The 12673-nt window shown below is 34.9% G+C and overlaps 1 protein-coding gene across 1 annotated transcript in view; it reads left to right on the top strand.

Annotated features, from left to right (window-relative positions):
• Positions 1-12673, top strand: part of LRP1B (LDL receptor related protein 1B) — a 1885740-nt gene that overhangs the window by 31019 nt on the left and 1842048 nt on the right. The gene's annotated exons all lie outside the window — the stretch shown is intronic.

Raw genomic sequence — 12673 nt, 5'->3', positions numbered from 1 at the left:
CTAAAAACTTGTTCTAATAATGGCTTATGCACTCAAAACATTTTTGGAATTCTTATTTTGGGATCACCTTAAAAGCCTACGCTATTTCCTTTTAAACTCAGTGCTTTCAAACCTTGAATTCTGAGGAAAGTATCAATTTGATTTTTTTACATAATCAGAAACCATATAGAAGTAAGATCTGTGAATGAAGTAATACATTAGACTTACTTTGGTTTTGACATTCAAATTTTGAATCTTATTTTAAGTGGTGGATTGTGTCTAAAGGTAACTCTAAAAGAAATATTAAAAATAGTTTTCTTAATAGCATTAATAGAACATTAAGCATCCTATCTGTGCCTAGCCTAAAGGATAGTTTCAGTTTGATTCTTTAGGACTGAAATAATCATCCAGAATTCTATTTTATCTGGATATATATATGTTTTATATCTGAATATGTGTAACATATGCAGACTGTGTCTAACATATGCTTTATATCAAAATACCTACAACATATGCAGAGATATAGACACACTAACACATCTTGCATTCCAATTTTATGAAACGCGAGTAAGGCCAATTTCAATCCAAATCATGCAGATCACCTATATAACTTAGACGTTACCTAGACTTCTCACTCCAAAATGATTTTCGTAACTCAAGGAATGATTATGAAGTGGTATTTGAGAGGCTCCAACTGTCAGCCTGCACTGCTGAGGAGGTCCAGTGAGGCTGTGGTCCAGACCACCAGACCAGTTGTCACTGTGTGAGAATGAATCAGGCTACACGGATCCTTTATTCCTTGAAATACAAATTCCGCAGCCCATGAGCTCACTCATCTCTATTTCCCTCCCCAAGTTCACAAGCCAAATGCCCCCCCAGAAGCAATTTAGGGACAGTTCAATTAGGATCAGAGCAAATTAAAAATAAATTTGCCTATGGAATTTACTTGTATTGGTAATTTCCTTCCTCCTTCCCTCCCTCTCTTTCTAGTTCCCTTCCTTGTTTCCTTCCTTTCTTCCTCTCTCCTTTCATCCTTGAGTCCCACTGCTTTCAAAGTAAAAGTAAGCCAGTCTCTCAGTGGCGTGGACATATACACACTACCAAATATAAAATAGATAGCTAGTGGGAAGCAGCCACATAGCACAGGGGAGATCAGCTCGGTGCTTTGTGACCACCTAGAGGGGAGGGATAGGGAGGGTGGGAGGGAGACACAAGAGGGAGGGGATATGGGAATATATGTATACATATAGCTGATTCACTTTGTTATAAAGCAGAAACTAACACACCACTGTAAAGCAATTATACTCCAGTAAAGATGTTAAAAAAAAATAAATAAATAAAAAAGTAAGCCAGAAATATGTGGGTAGTGGGGCAGTGAGTTCTTATAAGAGGAAGTCTAAATTGGAATGAGCTTACAAAGAACCAAAATCAATATCAAGCTATCAGTTTAATTTTATTATCATCTTGAAGAATTATTAAAGCAACTTGGTTATTATCATCAGGATTTCTTCTCTGGTTTGAGAGGTGAAAGGTTAATGACTCATTTACTGAGGTATGCAGTTTTCTTTCATTTTTCACTTACAATTATCTTCACTTGTTTTAAAATGCAATGCAGCCTCCAAAATGTATTGTAGTCATTCATTATGTCTGTCAATTAAAGTTTCTAAATCATAGATTTAAAATGAATCACAAATAAGCATTAATTGATTCCAATCACTGAATGCCCACTTCCTGGAAGAAATGAATGGGGCAGACTTACTTTTGAAAATCTGCTTTCCGTGGCAGCTGGAGCATTGGGACTCAGCAGATGTTAGTTTCTAAAAAGCTGGTATTCATTTCAGAAACTGACTCTGGATGTCGGTGTTGTCTTTCTCCTTGGAATGAAATGTTTGTTGACAGAGCAGTGCAGATGCTAATGGATTTTTAAGTGAAGTAGAGGTAACTTCAGTTACCATTTGTGCTCCTAAACACTTCAGTGTGATGCTGAGGGTCACCTGATATCTCAAGACGTCATCATTTATGAACAACAAACCCTACACTTCCTTCAAGGTTTTCATAAGTAGATCCAACTTTAGATAGATAAGACAAAACCAAGTGTCCTTAAATTTAGCCTAAAACATTACAAAGTTTTTGCAAATGTAGACGATCCCCCTTATAATCATTGCAGTAACATTGTACACATTTGCATTGTTGATGAAATTAAAATTAAATTCTTTTATATATGGACTGTGCATTAATTCTCCCATGCACCAAGCTCCATGATATTTGACATCTCTCTAACATTTAGAATCCAGGTTACTATCGCAGGAGTGGTTTTATAATGAGGTTGTTGCCATAGAAACTTTGCAATCATTGACATTCTTTTTACTATTGGAAACTTAAATACTATAGCAAATTTAGAATTTTAAAATTATTTAGAAATAGAACAAATTCTGTGGAGTAGTATATTATTCTTTTACCTGAAATAAACAACTTGGGGAACTAATTATTTTGAAAATCGAGGAAAGGAGCTTATTAGTAGCACCATTTGTGATCTACAGGCTAAGAGGTAAGGCTAAGAGAAGAATTTGGTCTGGCAAATACAATTTGCCAGTAGAAATCCAGTATCAGAAAATCTCATTGAACATCAGTTTGATTTGGGGTTGTTAGTACTTAAAATAGCATGGAACATGTTTTATATACAATAGGGTGAATTAGCTTGCTAAGGAAATATAGAAAAGATAGCTTACCTATCTTTAAACTATCAATTGACTATCACATTTCTCTTTGACATATAAGCTGACAATATTTTATCCTCCAAATCATGTTAAAATATCATTATATTATCTTCGTATAATCTTAAATATAGGCTTTAGAATAAAATGGGTTTGTAGTTTTATGGAACTGTATTGCCTTGTGGTCATCACTCTAAACTACTGTTGCCAATTACATTATAAACTCTTTGAAGGTAAAGCCCACTGGGATGGTAGCCACCAAAGGGAAAATATGGATTGGAATATCTCAATATGATCAAGGAACTGTGTGTAATTTGGTTTTACACATGAATTACTGTTGAATAATGAGTTTTCCACCATTATGGACATTGCATATCACAGATTAGACTATGTATACATTATATCCTGGATGTCAACTTGTGTTATTCTCTTTTTTTTTATTCTATATGAGTAATGTTTTCAGGCAGAAATGCAGTAAATTATTACCTGAGAGCTAGTTGCCTGTTCATTTATTAAAGAATCACCCATAATGGCAAGAGTCAATACTATATGTTCAGAGAAGAAAAGTGAGTTCCAATTAAAGAAGATCTACTTGAATTAACAAAAGTAAATTCCAATTTTCAGAATTATGTGTGTTTTGAAAATTATCAGTAGTGCTGCTTAGAATACATTTCTTGTTTGTTTTCTCGTTGAGTCATGACTTAGACCATTTAGATTGCTCAGAATGATGTGAATCCTCAAGTAAATTAAGGATGATACACATCTGGGTATTTTTATGATAATAGTAAAATATGTTCTTTAAGCCGACAAGAAATTAAAGAGCCATTTTAAGAATTCCCAAATTGCAGAGTTTCTTATAATATCTACTTCCAAATAATTCTTTGAACTGTGGCACAGTCTTAGTGTTTCAAATAATCTTTTACTGTCCAATGTCTGAAAATATTTATTGTATATGTTTTGTCTAGTTTTTCTATTATTTTTTAACATCTTTATTGGAGTATAATTGCTTTACAAGTGTGTGTTAGTTTCTGCTTTATAACAAAGTGAATCAGCTATACATATACTTATATCCCCATATCTCCTCCCTCTTGCGTCTCCCTCCCACCCTTCTAGGTGGTCACAAAGCACTGAGCTGATCTCCCTGTGCTATGCGGCTGCTTCCCACTAGCTATCTATTTCACCTTTGGTAGTGTATATATGTCCATGCCACTCTCTCACTTAGTCCCAGCTTACCCTTCCCACTCATGTCCTCAAGTCCATTCTCTATGTTTGCGTCTTTAGAGTTTGTCATACAGAGTGAAGTAAGTCAGAAAGAAAAAAGCAAATACTGTATGCTAACACATATCTATGGAATCAAATAATCTTTTAAAATGCATCATGCACTTTCAACTGTTGTAAACATTTTCTTGAGTATTTACAAATGCAATTGTTCCATTCCAAGGCATCAGAGATTTAAGATTCAGTGATGGTTAAATGTATGTGGCATTGCTGGCGATGTCCTTGAAACTACTGAAAATGTTTACTTAAAGTACATTTTCTGCATCTGTCCTCAAACAAATTTCTTTCTTTCTTTACCTTTGGGCAGGTTGGAGTTAATGTGGTGGGGTAGAAGAATATGGGCAGGGGAGAATATCTGTGTTCTCTGGATTTGCTGATGTTGTTAGGGGACCATGAAAGAGAACACTATTTTTTTCTAGCTTATCCTTGTTCTTCCAAAACATTAAAACATAAAGAATTTAGACAAGGAAAAAAAAAAGACTTTGATGCTTCATTTTCAGAGGAGACTTGTAAGAGGAAAAAGTGACACCATGTGATTTATTCTCATGACAAGATTGTAAAGAGAACAAGAAGTACAAAAACTCAATCTGTTGTTGTTACATTATTTACATTTGTACATGATGTCTTCTTTATTCTGAATGTCATATTTGAGTGCTTCAAAATGGGAATGTAGACTCTTCATAAAGATTTATGGAGTCAGCTTCAAACAAGTAACTTCTTAATTTAATGGTAATTATATGGTTTTAAAATGTACTTTCTTTTTGCACCATATTTTCTCAATAGATAGCTCTATGTATGCTGACGTTGTCATTTTGTTGTCCTTCAAAATACGTACTAACTTAAGTTTTGAAATCTGGAGCTCTATTGAGCTCTACATTTAGTGCCTTTAAGATTGAAAAGAACCAGATCTGATTTTCCAAATAATTTTTCAAATCAGTATTCTATCTTTAAAATGTTAATTGCTAATCCAATAATCTAAACAGTATGTGAAATTAAACTGTTGCTTCCTTTTTTGCACATGTGGTTCATTGTAAACTAAAATGTGATGCTTTCTTTATAAGTACTAATCAATTTGTTGCCTCGCTCATGTTTGCAATGGGTCAAAAGTATTTGACTGAAACATCATAGACCCACATCGATTTAGAAGGAAGAAAGGAAGAACTTTAAAAAGATAATGAGTTTGCACTGATTATTTTTTTCAAACAGATATGTTTGAAGGTATCCTTATAAAATAGGCTCTGTTTGACTGTATGAGTAAGAGATCATCCCTTCCCTCAAAGTGTTACATTCTGGTAGAGGAACTGCTAGCATTAGAGAGGCCAGCTTTGTACTAGGCGAAATAGCTACAGCAGGATTCTTGGGAAAAGAAATTTTTTTGCAGTGATAATCACAGCAAACTGTGGACCGGGATAACCTAATGGTCTGTCTAAGCATGTAGATAAGCATGTATGAGGATCTATAATTTTATAGTTACTCCATCAGATTTTTTTTTAAAAGGTGGGTTTACTTCTGCTGTCCTATGTGACTTTGTAAGGCCTCTGTAGAACAGGTAACAGAGCCGATGCATTTATGAGTAAATGAGATGATACAAACATTTAGTTTCATAGCCAGGAATCAGGGACTGAATTCTGTGGTCAGGAACTGTTTTCCCCAGTCACAGTATGAGGCTTGTGGTTCATTTACTGGAACAAATTGATTATACCATAAAGGTGAATGGTTACAGGCATAATTGATACCACATTAGAAGATCACGATTTGTACAAAAGGAATTGTGTAGAGTCCATATTATTTTGAGGTCATGCAAATAATGGAAATGATTGCTTTGCCTTGCTTCCCAGATTTTGTCCCAGGGCATCTTACTTTCCCTGAGCCTTACTTTAAACTCCCTTTGTGTCTTCACATGTAAAACTGAAGAGATTATTTTTTGGGTAAACACTCTGTGCTATCTAGTCCTAGTGTGACACAGAACGAGGTTGGGTTCTTTGATTGGTCCATCACCATCCCACAAAATGGGTAAATTTCTCCCTTAAATATCTTCTGCAAAAAATATAGTTGACAATATCCCTGCTCTCTGATTCAAGACAATGTGGCCAGAACTAAATAAAACAAGTCTGTAGAATTCTGTGAACTTCCTCAAAAGCCGATGTGAGTATAATACAAGTGTTATTTATTTGGATTTAGAAGAAACAAGTCTGGCACAGAAAAGATAGTTAAGTGTACTAAGATCTGGCACCTACACTGAATTCCAGTTAATATCACCTTGGTTTTTCACGAGTGCTGATATATAGGACTATTCACCAGGCACTGAATGGAACTACAAACTAATTTCATGTTGGATCCTGAGTGATCTTGACATAGTAATGTCTTTCTCTTTCTTGGGGTTGGATTTTAATTCAGAGATGTTACCTGTAGCAATTTAGCAACAAACCTCAGAGTTTTCTTTTTTTTTTTTTTTTTTGAGTTTTCTAATCTGCTTGTAAAAATGACCAACCTATACAAGGTTGAAGATGTAACATTACACGTATTAAACATTAAATGTTAGCATTAAATGTCCTTTCCAATTGTAAAAAAAATACATGTTAAAAGAGATACTTTCTGATTTCAAAAAGGGTTAATTTGGAAACTGAATAAACCTAAAAGCCACTGAAGAGCAGTTTAATGCCTAGAGATAGTAATTAACTAAGACCTGTAACTCCTAAGAATAGTTCCAGAATATTTAAGTCATTGGTTACATCTGACTCATTTGTATGAGGACTTGTTGCTTTCTTCTTAAATATAATGAAACAAAAATTTTAATTAAAGATATACACATACACACATACACATGCTGCAGCTAAGGGGTTGTTTATATAAACTATACTAGATATTTTAAGTACTTAATGAATATTAGGGAAGTATAAACTATGGAGTCTATTGAACTACTTACTCCCTTGAAATCAATTTACCCTACAGTAATGGCGTATCACAGATTCTTATTAAGGGACTTTTTTAAACTATGAGGTGCTAAAGAGCGTGCTGTAGCATAATACACATTTGGCAACTTATACTCCTGTGCATTGCTTCCATCTTGCTAAAAACATGTACACATCCCCATTGTGAATAGGTTCTAAAATATAGGGGTCCATTTGCTGATTTTAAAAAAGACCTTTTATATATGCATATTGTATCCATTTTTTTCTGTTCTCTCTGAACGGAAGAGTATTTTTCCATTTAGCAGTTTGAAATGAACACATTGCTTACCTAACCATAGTACCAAAAGTGTGTCTAATTGGGTCAATTCACATAAAGGCTACAAATATTTGTTGCACTCTAGCAGCGTTTAGGTATATATAAGGTGAAAGAACATGACATCTGATGGAATCTTCATTAATTTTTCTCCCTGAACTATCTTCTCTTGTTTTCAACTATCTGTTCAATTATAGAATCACAAAATCTTAATGCTGAAAGGGAACTTACTTATTAAAAAGTATAGTATTACAAAATGCTTATTATAACATTATTTAATGTTTAGTTACATCTATATTCAGTTATTAATATATGTCAAGAATTATTCACATTTAAAGATGAAGAGCCTAAAACATAAAGTGAATTATTTTCTAGAGAACAAAATATCAAAGTCAAGACACAGCTCATCTCTTTTAAGTTTTAGTATAGTTTTTTAATAATTTAATTTAAAATAATATCAATATAATATTCACTAATAACATTATAGCCTAAACAAGCACGCTGAATGAGGTATTTTGAACCTACTTTCTATGCCTAGGACTGATTCTTTTTGCAAACAGTCCTGTTGCTTAAGTATGGTTTAAGTGTTTGAGTATTTTACAACCCCACAAGGTCAAGTGTTCGGTTATAATGTTGATCCTGCATAATCTGTGACTACCTTAAACTTCACTTTATTTTTGTGGGTCCCAAATAAAGCTGAACTGAATGTTGAAGCCAACTTCAAACATGAAGTCATAATCAAGAGAATACTAGCCCAACAGCCAAAAATTATTGAAAAGGAGTTTAGATCATTACCTAAGTCTCTTAAAAATTGTGAAAGAAGGATTGCCTTGCATGCACCATATCTTCTTGAGAGCCACTTTCAAATTCCTCCTGTTCCCTTTTTAGAAATCGGTTACTTGAATGGCACCTGTGCTGTAACTCTCTCTTTATTTATCTTTAATCCAGCCAACATATAGGTTTAGTCTTTTCCACACACCCCTGTATTCCCAGCACACATCACATGCACACACCTTTCTGGATATCTGCTTCATTCCATCTGGTGGCTCTCTTTATGTCTATTCTCTTGCTTTTCTGGCTTTTCTCGTTCTATGGTTCACACATTCAATGGATATGTGATATGGACAGTGCAAAGGGGGGCAAATTTTCAATACTATATTTTGTTTTGCCTGTTACATATGTTCCCATGACTTTTTCAAGAGCTTCTTGCTCTTAAAAAGGGAATGATCTACACTAACTCCATTCATTGCACCTGATTTGTTATATCAAAGTGGGGTGAAGAATGATGTTATGTAATAGCCTATGTAAGGTATTATTTCATAAATTTGGGGGTCAATTGAAGTGATCCTGTGCTCAAGGAACTTAATAAACAACTAAGGATTGAGGAAAGAGAAGGAGAAATTGACCTTGTGTTCATGAAACTCATAGTCTACTAGGAAAGATGTGTAATATGATTAGCAATAATGTGAGTTTTAAGTACTCTAGAAAAATGTAGATATAGTGACAAAATAAAGAGGGTATTAAGAGCAATTCTGATTAGGATGAGGAAAAATTTGAGTTATGCTTTATAAGAATTTTCATATTCTTATGAAATCTAAGACAGGATTTGGGGATGGTGAGAAAAGTGGAACACAGATTTGTAGATAAGAAAGCACATATGGTCTATGCAATAGTGTCTTTTTTTTTTTTTTTTTTTTTAACATCTTTATTGAAGTATAATTGCCTTACAAGGGTGTGTTAGCTTCTGCTTTATAACAAAGTGAATCAGTTATACATATACAATATGTTCCCATTTCTCTTCCCTCTTGCATCTCCCTCCCTCCCATCCTCCCCATCCCATCCCTCTAGATGGTCACAAAGCACCGAGCTGATCTCCCTGTGCTATGCGGCTGCTTCCCACTAGTTATCTATTTTACATTTGGTAGTGTATATATGTCCATGACACTCTCTTACCCTGTCACATCTCACCCCACCCCCTCCCCATATCCTCAAGTCCATTCTCTAGTAGGTCTGTGTCTTTATTCCCGTCTTGCCACTAGGTTCTTCATGGCCTTTTTTTTTTTTTTTTTTTTTCTCTTTTTTTTTTTTTTCCCCTTAGATTCCGTATATATGTGTTAGCATACTGTATTTGTTTTTCTCTTTCTGACTTACTTCACTCTGTATGACAGACTCTAACTCCATCCACCTCATTACAAATACCTCCATTTCATTTCTTTTTATGGCTGAGTAATATTCCATTGTATATATGTGCCACATCTTCTTTATCCATTCATCTGTCGATGGACATTTAGATTGCTTCCATGTCCTGGCTATTGTAAATAGAGCTGCAATGAACATTTTGGTACATGACTCTTTTTGACCTATGGTTTTCTCAGGGTATATGCCCAGTAGTGGGATTGCTGGGTCGTATGGTAGTTCTATTTGTAGTTTTTTAAGGAACCTCCATACTGTTCTCCATAGTGGCTGTATCAATTTACATTCCCACCAACAGTGCAAGAGTGTTCCCTTTTCTCCACACCCTCTCCAGCATTTATTGTTTCTAGATTTTTTGATGATGGCCATTCTGACCGGTGTGAGATGATATCTCATTGTAGTTTTGATTTGCATTTCTCTAATGATTAATGATGTTGAGCATTCTTTCATGTGTCTGTAGGCCATCTGTATATCTTCTTTGGAGAAATGTCTATTTAGGTCTTCGGCCCATTTTTGGATTGGGTTGTTCGTTTTTTTGTTATTGAGCTGCATGAGCTGCTTGTAAATCTTGGAGATTAATCCTTTGTCAGTTGCTTCATTTGCAAATATTTTCTCCCATTCTGATGGTTGTCTTTTGGTCTTGTTTATGGTTTCCTTTGCTGTGCAAAAGCTTTTAAGTTTCATTAGGTCCCATTTGTTTATTTGTGTTCTTATTTCCATTTCTCTGGGAGCTGGGTCAAAAAGAATCTTGCTGTGATGTATGTCATAGAGTGTTCTGCCTATGTTTTCCTCTAAGAGTTTGATAGTGTCTGCCCTTACACTTAGGTCTTTAATCCATTTTGAGTTTATTTTTGTGCATGGTGTCAGGGAGTGTTCTATTTTCATACTTTTACATGTACCTGTCCAATTTTCCCAGCACCACTTATTGAAGAGGCTGTCTTTTCTCCACTGTATATGCTTGCCTCCTTTATCAAAAATAAGGTGCCCATATGTGTGTGGGTTTATCTCTGGGCTTTCTATCCTGTTCCATTGATCTATATTTCTGTTTTTGTGCCAGTACCAAACTGTCTTGATTACTGAAGCTTTGTAATATAGTCTGAAGTCAGGGAGCCTGATTCCCCCAGCTCCATTTTTCGTTCTCAAGATTGCTTTGGCTATTCGGGGTCTTTTGTGTTTCCATACAAATTGTGAAATTTTTTGTTCTAGTTCTGTGAAAAATGCCAGTGGTAGTTTGATAGGGATTGCATTGAATCTGTAGATTGCTTTGGGTAGTAGAGTCATTTTCACAATGTTGATTCTTCCAATCCAGGAACATGGTATATCTCTCCATCTATTTGTATCATCTTTAATTTCTTTCATCAGTGTCTTATAATTTTCTGCATACAGGTCTTTTGTCTCCTTAGGTAGGTTTATTCCTAGATATTTTATTCTTTTTGTTGCAATGGTAAATGGGAGTGTTTTCTTAATTTCACTTTCAGATTTTTCGTCATTAGTGTATAGAAATGCAAGAGATTTCTGTGCATTAATTTTGTATCCTGCTACTTTACCAAATTCATTGATTAGCTCTAGGAGTTTTCTGGTAGCATCTTTAGGATTCTCTATGTATAGTATCATGTCATCTGCAAATAGTGACAGCTTTACTTCTTCTTTTCCGATTTGGATTCCTTTTATTTCTTTGTCTTCTCTGATTGCTGTGGCTAACACTTCCAAAACTATGTTGAATAATAGTGGTGAGAGTGGGCAACCTTGTCTTGTTCCTGATCTTAGTGGAAATGGTTTCAGTTTTTCACCATTGAGGACAATGTTGGCTGTGGGTTTGTCATATATGGCCTTTATTATGTTGAGGAAAGTTCCCTCTATGCCTACTTTCTGCAGGGCTTTTATCATAAATGGGTGTTGAATTTTGTCGAAAGCTTTCTCTGCATCTATTGAGATGATCATATGGTTTTTCTCCTTCAGTTTGTTAATATGATGTATCACATTGATTGATTTGTGTATATTGAAGAATCCTTGCATTCCTGGGATAAACCCCACTTGATCATGGTGTATGATCCTTTTAATGTGCTGTTGGATTCTGTTTGCTAGTATTTTGTTGAGGATTTTTGCATCTATGTTCATCAGTGATATTGGCCTGTAGTTTTCTTTCTTTGTGACATCTTTGTCTGGTTTTGGTATCAGGGTGATGGTGGCCTCGTAGAATGAGTTTGGGAGTGTTCCTCCCTCTGCAATATTTTGGAAGAGTTTGAGAAGGATAGGTGTTAGCTCTTCTCTAAATGTTTGATAGAATTCACCTGTGAAGCCATCTGGTCCTGGGCTTTTGTTTGTTGGAAGGTTTTTAATCACAGTTTCAATTTCAGTGCTTGTGATTGGTCTGTTCATATTTTCTATTTCTTCCTGGTTCAGTCTCGGCAGTTTGTGCCTTTCTAAGAATCTGTCCATTTCTTCCAGGTTGTCCATTTTATTGGCATAGAGTTGCTTGTAGTAATCTCTCATGATCTTTTGTATTTCTGCAGTGTCAGTGGTTACTTCTCCTTTTTCGTTTCTAATTCTATTGATCTGAGTCTTCTCCCTTTTTCTCTTGATGAGTCTGGCTAATGGTTTATCAATTTTGTTTATCTTCTCAAAGAACCAGCTTTTAGTTTCATTGATTTTTGCTATTGTTTCCTTCATTTCTTTTTCATTTATTTCTGACCTGATCTTTATAATTTCTTTCCTTCTGCTGGCTTTGGGGTTTTTTTGTTCTTCTTTCTCTAATTGCTTTAGGTGCAAGGTTAGGTTGTTTATTCGAGATGTTTCCTGTTTCTTGAGGTAGGCTTGTATTGCTATAAACTTCCCTCTTAGCACTGCTTTTGCTGCGTCCCATAGGTTTTGGGTCGTCGTATCTCCATTGTCATTTGTTTCTAGGTATTTTTTGATTTCCCCTTTGATTTCTTCAGTGATCACTTCGTTATTAAGTAATGTATTGTGTAGCCTCCATGTGTTTGTATTTTTTACAGGTCTTTTCCTGTAATTGATATCTAGTCTCATAGCGTTGTGGTCGGAAAAGATACTTGATACGATTTCAATTTTCTTAAATTTACCAAGGCTTGATTTGTGACCCAAGATATGATCTATCCTGGAGAATGTTCCATGAGCACTTGAGAAAAATGTGTATTCTGTTGTTTTTGGATGGAATGTCCTATAAATATCAATTAAGTCAATCTTGTTTAATGTATCATTTAAAGCTTGTGTTTCCTTATTTATTTTCATTTTGGATGATCTGTCCATTGGTGAGAGTGGGGTGT

The sequence above is a fragment of the Balaenoptera physalus genome (genome assembly GCF_965194825.1).
Source record: "Balaenoptera physalus genome assembly, chromosome: 6".
NCBI lineage: Eukaryota > Metazoa > Chordata > Mammalia > Artiodactyla > Balaenopteridae > Balaenoptera > Balaenoptera physalus.
This window is presented reverse-complemented; position numbering and strand designations above follow the sequence as displayed.